This window comes from Urocampus carinirostris, chromosome 16, assembly GCF_059441175.1.
Source record: "Urocampus carinirostris isolate Australia breed hairy pipefish chromosome 16, RoL_Ucar_1.0, whole genome shotgun sequence".
Lineage (NCBI taxonomy): Eukaryota > Metazoa > Chordata > Actinopteri > Syngnathiformes > Syngnathidae > Urocampus > Urocampus carinirostris.
The window spans coordinates 18,564,681-18,573,355 of record NC_142364.1 but is presented as its reverse complement, the minus strand read 5'-3'; positions in this window follow the sequence as shown (position 1 = coordinate 18,573,355).

The following is an 8,675-nucleotide window of genomic DNA, read 5'->3' as shown; positions in this document are numbered from 1 at the left end:
CCTCCGTCAGATATGTTCCCTGCAAGATTTGTTTCAGTCTGTTGTTGTGCAGCCCAAGCGGGGGAAATCCATTCTTTTTTGTTCAAGGTCGAGGTGCATATTTGACAAAGGATTTCACTTTCAGTTATTCTCAAGCTCGTTTACTTGCACAAAGCATGGAGCAACGGTTTTCCCATTTTGGACTTTGGGGTCCTGGCAAAGTTTGTAGAATATGAAGTAAGAAGCAATATCAGAGTGTGTTTTTATCCATTCATGGGGGCGGCCATTTTGAGAGGGGTGGCGAAGCTCTGTCAAGGGTGGTGGGTTTCACCTCATAGAGCAGTTTTTTAAACTGTTTAGAATAAAGTGCAATTACACCTCCTTTACACTAGGGGGCTGTGGCGCTCTCATTGGAAGAGTTTGTTTGCATTCAGCATCCACGCTTCACACTTAGCACATGAAGTGTAAATACAAAGTGTAACAGACCCAGATCCAGTGAATCTATAGGAAAATACTTAACAGGGTTGAGGTGAAAGGCAGACAGATATGTGTATGAAGATGAAAACAAAATTCCCCCAAAAGCTCATACGAGGAAGTTTGACGAATATAAGTCAAGTCAAATTTATTTGTATAAACCTTAATCACAAAATGTCTCAAAGGACTGCACAAATTACAATTAGACCATCCCCTGATCTCAAACCAACATAGCCGCAAGGAGAACCTCAAAACTTCAGGACGAGGAAAAGAAGAAAAATCCTCGACCTTGAAAAGGGGCCTCACATGTGGTAATCCCCCTTCCAGAATGACCAGTAACACAGAGCTTAACTGCAACCACGGTGGGAAAAAGACGCATGCTTGCAATGTTTAAAAATGTTGGAAGTGGACTGCAAGAAGCCAAATGAATTAAGCTGTCACTTAAAGGAGCTCCGCAGAAAATTTTCACTCGTGCCCGCTAATTCTGGCTTGTGTCATCATTGCAACCCCTGTCAAGCTCCTTCATCATGCACGTGCAAGTACGTAAATTTCAAAGACACACTGAAATAAATTCTTTCTTCATCTTTCTTGGGGTTTGAGTTAGCATTTGGGCTGTACTTTGGGCTGGCCTTTTCTTACCATTTTAATGCTACTCTAACAAAAAGAAGACATTTTGTGGGTCTTGGAAACACCCCGGAGTCTGTCAAATGCCATGACGTTATACACGATACAGTAGGAACCATATTGTATTAGTTGATGTATGTCACGGACCAGAAACAGAGACAGGACCCAGTAGCATTCGTTTACTCAGTTTTATCGATAAAGAGGGAGAGAGGGGCTTGCTTCCACGATCCGATGATTGACGGACACGGGTAGCAGGTGGCTGGAAAAGCGGCAGTGGCACTTCCGTGTCGAGCGAGTATAATCGTAGACTGCAGGGATACTGGTTATTAGAGCAAGGGCGAAACAGGTCGGATGTTGGGATGGCAGAACAGGGCAGAAACGGGTTCAGAAACAGGTCGGCAACGGGTATCAGGTCGGAGAAAACAGGGCAGGAAAAATGTCCGAAGGTATGAGCTTGCCTAGCTGGGAGCATAGGTTCGCAACGATCTGACGGCTTCCTCTTGAAAGACGGGGGTTTAAAAGGAGTCTAAGAACCAATCAGCTCTCAGGGTTGTTGGCGGCAATTGGGCAGTAACGAGTGCCCTGAATCAGCAATCATGACAGATGTACCCCTAAAGGATGCAAACCACAAAAGCAGCGCATCTTCTCCGGGTCATCTCACAGCCTGTTTACAAAGGAGACAAAGCGGGAAATTGGCCTAGCTTGTTGTGCTCACGCACGGACAAACATACACGCATTCAAACAAACATGTCTAATGAGCCACAGATGCATTAAAAGGCTCGCGTGATAAGGACAACAATTAACATGAACATGTTGACCTACTAAAATAGAGCGAGGATGAAGGGACAAGAAGTACAAGGAGGGCTTCTAGTGACGTCTAATCGGGAGAAGAAACGCAACGTCTAGGAGAGTCAACGCGAACCTGCTTTTATTTAAGCCAGAACGGATGTCTGTTTGCTCTTTCCTGGGAAGGAGCAAGTGTGGAAAAAGAAGACGAGTGCAAAGAGCAGGGACGACAGTCGTGGCACGACATAGTCTGATTCTGTCTTTTGTTACTGTTCGTACAAAGTGATCTTGATTGGTGTTAAATTGCATCAAACGCCAAAAACGCGTTGCATTTCAGAGAACCTATTGAAAAAACTTGACTATAAGCCGCTATTTTTTTCCGAGGTTTTGAAACATGATGGCTTATAAATTGATGTGGTCCATTGATCGATCAAAAAAGGCGTAAACTACCAACCCAGGCTCCTTTATCCATTTGGGTGGTGAGGCCTACTTCCTGTGGTGTGTCTTGGGCAAGTACAGTCTGGCGGCACTCTTTTCTCTCTGGGCTATGTTTTGGATAGTGTCATAGTTGCCGTGGCTCGTTGACAGATTGGCTTCCCTTCTATTTAAGCTCAGTGCTCCCACTCACCCTTTGTCAGTCCGTCAACAAACCTCTGCACCCGCAAGACATGGGTTTTGACTCTGTCCGGTTTCCTGCTTGTGTTTCCTGTCTGGTATTATTTCCTTCTATTTTGTCCTGTTTAATATCGGTCTCCAGTTTCGTTCCCGTCTAGTTTGTCCTGTTTAATTTCGATCTCCAGTGTTTGATATCAATCCTGTCTGTCCCGTCCTGTCAAGTATTGACCCCATCTACCCGATATCTGCTCGTGCAATTGGTATCGAGCTCGTCAGCCTCTGGCTCCTTGTCATTCCACGCCAGACTGCTGCCTTACGTCTTCCGCCCAACGATCGCCGAATCACTGGCGTTTGGGTTAACGTGCATGACTGCCCCATTTCCCGTAAAATAAAAGCTTGTGTGAGAAACTTCACGCATCTGGGTTCTCCTCCTGTTCTGGTTCTTAACAGATAGGTGTTTTCTCCTCCACATGAAACATATTGTACTGGTTTCCATTGTTACCAGTCGCAAGAGAATCCTTCTGATTTCACTCAGATACAGCTCCTTTATCATCTAGTTACGTTTTTTCTTGGTGGAAAGCGTCATCCCACTCTTCAAACATGATCAGGACCTCTGCAATGACGGGCAAGGGCATTTGTGCCGCAATACTAGATCTAAATCACTGAGGAAAAACTATTTTGTCCTGAATTTTGAATTTTACATTGTACAATATGCATTGCATCACCTACATCTACTAATTCAAAGGAAGCATGCATTAAGTAAGAAACGAACAATAATTTGGTAGAGAAACTGGAGCATGCAACAAAAAGCGGTGTGCCGTTAAACATTGTTCAGTATTTATCAAAAAGGATGAAAAATAATGCTGTCCTTATAACGAGGTAACTTAACCAACCTGAAAGATTGTTTATTGTTCTCTGGCATCATTTTGAATAGTATAAAATCTTCCACCCACTTGAGATGAGTCAACAAAGCCTTCGTTCATCTCTAGCCAGCATGTCCGATTAGCGTCCAAATTGCATCTGACAAACTTCTGCCCATGTAACACACAAAAGTGTTTGGACAGTCAAGGGATACACTTTTTTCTGTTTTTAAAGAAAGAAAAAACATGTCAATCAAATGGTTTGTTTCACTTAAACGTAATAAGAGAATAAATCAAAGGATGGCAGAAAGAAGAAATAACTTAAAATATGTGCCCCATCGAACATTAAAATATAGGAAAAGTCATGATATGAAAATTTGTGGAATTACCTCCCCAAAATAATAAAAAATACACATAAATCTGAAAAAAAATTGGGGTTCAAACAATGATAATTTTTAAACAATTTTAAGCATTTTTAAATACAAAAACAGATTTGTGTCAGGACCAGAACAGAAACAGGACCCACTCGCGTAACGGTTACCACAAGTTTTATTGAAGGAACGAGGACGGGGTGTGCCCATGATCCGGTGTTCGCTCTCGTACTAGGCTTGTGATCCGAACACAGAAGTGGATCTTTCGTAGAGAGCGATGGCGGTGTCAGGGGCGGAAAAAACGGTCGATAGTGAGCAAAGTGTGGTCGGGGTTGGAAACGAGTCGTAAGCCAGGAAGGGAGAGTAGACGTAGTCAGGATCAAAAATGGATCGTAATCCGGGACGGGAAAGCAGACGTGGTCGAAATCAAAACAGGTCGTAGTGGGACACAAACAGGAGCAAATATCAGGACAGGCGTGAGTCAGGGTCAAAAAAAGGCTTGCCTTGAAAAACAGAGGTTCAAAGCAGACTGACAAAAGGGGATTGAGAGGACAGGGTTTAAATAGTGGGGAAGCCAATCTGTCAACAAGCTGCAGCCGGAGCTACACAGGCGGGGCCAATTGGGCGCCATGGCAACCGTGACAATTTGGCTATTTTTATCTTTAAACCAAGATCATTATAGGCTCTGTTTTGGAAGAAATGCAAGTAAAACCTTGGTAAGTTTTTTTCTGCACTTATTTCTATGTAAATATCTCTTGCTACAATGCAAGGGCCTGTGACATATGGTCTGGTGCTGTCTCTGGATAGACATTTTCTTTAAGGAAGTATTGAGCGTGTCTTATTATCATAAAAGTCCGGTGACCCCTATAGTTTTTTCACTGTAAAGTGAAAACCTAAGGTTCTATGTCAAGATGAGTCAGCTAACCCCCTTCGAAATACAAAGGCAAATTCTTGAGAAATGAGTACATGCGTATTCATTAAAATAGGTGTTTGATTCTTATGCAAAATGTGGAAAAAGCTTAGCTCGCACGTACAGCAATTAGACGTTTGTCTAAAAGTGTTTTTGACCCGCTTCTCTTCAAAGCAGCTCTTTAAATCCTTCAAGTTGTTGGCTGCCGCTTGGAAACTCGAACCCTTAACTCCCTTTGCTCGTTTTCTGTTCGTTTGGAGAAAAGCAAGGCCCCTAGTTTTCCTAGAGTGACTCTTTGTTAGCTTTGTTGTTTTTGGGTTATTGTCATTTTTGGAGACCCACTCATAAACCATCCCAAGTGCTCTCACTAAAGAAAACAAGTATGATTTGTTGGCCCCTAAGTGAGGTGAAGTCACCCTGATGTAAACAACTTTTACGAAATCTTTCAGAAAATAAATGTTTCCATTTTGGTTCTTCGCTCTTCTTTGCATCCATTTAAAAGAGGTAAAAATAAATGCAAAATTACCAAATTTTATTGACTCGAACAACTTCAACTCAGTCACATCAATCATGATAGTCACTCTCCTATGGAAGTTTTGGATTCAGTACCACTAACAGTAATTGACACCATTTTTACTTGGGAATTCTGAAAATATTTTGTGCCAAATTTCCCCCAAAAGCCCTATTTCAAGAATTTGCTGCCAAGTGAATTTTCCATTCCACCCAAAAGCACCTTCCTTTATCCTCCTACTTCCCATGGTGTGTCTTGGACAAGAACAGCCTGGCAGCACCATTCTCTCTCTGGGCTGCTTTTTTGGGATATGTGTTTCAATGCTGGGAAATGTCTTTTTTTAAGGGAATCGCATCACTTTTTAAACATTTTATTACATTATTTTAGATAAATATTTTCATAAATCCTCAAATAATGCCCCTTTGTTTAACGACTATAACAGTTCCTGGGTAAGCTGTCATGCCAGCCATCTATTTCCAGGGGTCCATTGTGCAAAAGAGGGCATGATTAAATAATTATGAATGCTTTATTTTATGTTTTGTTTTCAGGCTAATTCTATTATTTTCAAGAAGTGTATGTATCTAGTATCCTGTATCGATCCCGCCTGTCTCGTCCTGTCCGGTATCTTGCTCCGGTCTCCAGTATTGATCCCGTCTATGTCATCCTGTCTGATATCTTGCTCCGGTCTCCAGTGTCCGGTATCGATCCCGCCAGTCTCGTCCTGTCCGGTATCTTGCTCTAGTCTCCAGTACCCGGTATCGATCCTGTCTGTCTCATCCTGTCCGGTATCTAGCTCCAGTCTCCAGTGTCTGGTGTCGATCCCGTCTGTCTCGCCCTGTCCGATATCTTGCTCCAATATCCGGTATCGATCCCGCCTGTCTGTCCTGTATCTTGCTCCAGTCTCCAGTGTCCGGTGTCGATCCCGTCTGTCCTGCCATGTCCGGTATCTTGCTCATGTATCCAGTGTCTTGTATCGATCCCATCTGTCCTGTCCTGTCCGGTATCTTGCTCCAGTATCCAGTATCTGGTATTGTTCCTGTCTGTCCTGTCCGGACTGGTTTCGATCTCTTCAACCCAGCGATCGCCCAATAGCTGGTGTTTGTGTTCCCGCGCATGACTGCCCCGTTCCCATAAAATAAAGCTTGTGTGAAAACGTTACGCATCTGGGTCCACCGTCCCTTCGGGTTCTGACACACAATGTCTTGTTTAAAACAAATGGGGTCCTTACAACAAGTTATAGATATAAAATCCTTCAAAAAACATTATACTTGGAATCAAAACAGCCCAAACCTTCAGATACAGTTATTATTTTGTGCATAAACAGTCGATAAAGCCACAAACTGTCACATCACTTCTACACACAAATACGAGTTTGAAAGGAAAAGAGGAAGAGCACACTAGGCTCGCTGCTTCGGAGGCATGTTGGCGGACGTCTCCTCGAATCACTATTGACACGAGACATGCGGTCTGGAACGGTCTCTGTGGACGCAATGTTGTTCTGAAGCGCCGCGCCGCTCAGATGAACAGCGTCAACAGACAAACGTCGCAAGCGTTGATTAGAACCAGGCAAACTTAGACCAGAAATGCAGACTCGGTTCTAGAGTTTGCCGGTGTGTGAACTCCTGTCGTGGCAATGACTCCTCTGAACCGGACAAGGGGTCGCTTTGATGCCCTGGAAATCAAACTCCATTGAGGTTTGTGATGTTTCCAAACACAGACAATAGCCAATAGGTCAGTAGAGAACAGGAAAGACCCTCATCAGGGGCTGACTAGGCTTGATTTCAGATCAGCAATAAATCGCACACTTTCACATCCTTCACCGAAATAAATTTGGGAAGTGAAAATAAGTCGCAAGTTGATGATGAGCAGGTGTCCATTGGCTACGATTGAGGAAAAAGAAGAGAAAGGAAAAAAACTGACGGATTGACAGAGAACATGTGTCAAGGAAAAGATGTCTGCTTTCTTCGATCTGTGCAGCACCTGTGATGAAAGAGAACCACTGTGAATGAAAAATATCCTTTTGTTGAAAAGAAAGATGTGTGGATTAATAGAAAAATTAAGTGATTGATAGAGACTCTTAAAGAAAGAGTAATAGGGAGAGAGAAAGAGTAAAGGGAGGGAAAAAGAAAGAAAGAGAGAGGGGGATATCATTAGTCAGAGAGATGCAGAGCAAGAGAGATTAAAAAAAAAATACATATAGATTATATTGACTATATACTGTACATATTTAAGTACTCTTTATCAATGGATAAATAAATGGATGGATGGTTGGATGAATTATTAGAAAGGCAAACAGATAGACCAAAGAGTAAGACAAAGACAAATCCAGAGGTTGAGAGTAAGAGAAAGGGATCCACAGGTCGACAGAGAGAGAGAGAGAGAGAGAGACAGAGACAGAGAAGAGAGCGAGCAAGAGAGAGACAGAGAGAGACAACTATAAATAGATTATATTGCATATTATTAATGTATGGGTTTGATGGGCAGCACGGCAGCGAAGTGTTAGGCGAGTGTGTGGAACAGTTCTGAGGTCATGGGATCAAACCTTCCTGTGTGGAGTTTGCATGTTCTCCCCGTGCTTGCGTGGGTTTACTCCCGGCACTCTGGTTTCCTCCCAAATTCCAAAAACATGCATTTCAGGTGAATTGGCCGGTCCAAATTGTCCCTAGGTGTGAATGAGCGAGAGAGTTGTCTGTCCATGTGTGCCCTGCGACTGGCTGGCAACCAGTTCAGTGTGTCCCCTGCCCACTGCCTGAAGATAGCTGGCATGTGCTCCAGCACCTCTGCGACCCTACTGAGGATAAGCAGTGCAGATAATGGATGGATGGATAGAAATACAGAAGAACAACCAAATCAATCAGTTGTGTTTAAAGAGGGAAACTGCTAAAGTTTGCCTTAGAGGACCAGACTTTGACAACCATGCTGCACTTAAAGATTAACTGACTTCAACCCTCGCATGTTTTGCTTCCCTCTTCTTGTACCCTTGATTCCGATCACATGAACCATTCAAATGATCAGGATCACCATAATTGAAAAACCTTGAATATCATCCTGAGGAAGCAAACATCTAAAAGCAGCAGGATAAGCGTACTTGAGGACCGAATTTGGTGACCTCTCCTTTAGACGACAAACACAAGAGATCATAGATGGTTGATGAAGGCTGCCGTACTTTAGATTGCTGTGACGAACAGGACCACTGCTAAAATTGTGAAAAAGTAAGAAAAACATTGTTTCATTTTTTGTTCAGAGGCGTAGCAATTCATGACTATGTCCCTGAAATTTACAGCGCTTGGCTTGGCAAGTAACAGGTGCGACCCTTGCATCCTTCCAAAAACACAGAATGTTAGTTTTAATTGTTAGTATTTTGTGATTTCTTTTTTTTTAAGCAACAGAGGACCCAATAATCGCCTCAGTGGACACACAAAGGCAAACATAAAACAACATACCAAGTTATCTGTTATTTTACCAGCATGCGCTTGTCAGATGTGGCCACACAATAAAAAACGTGCTCATAAAACCTGTGGGCCACAGCCAAGTGAGGCGCACGC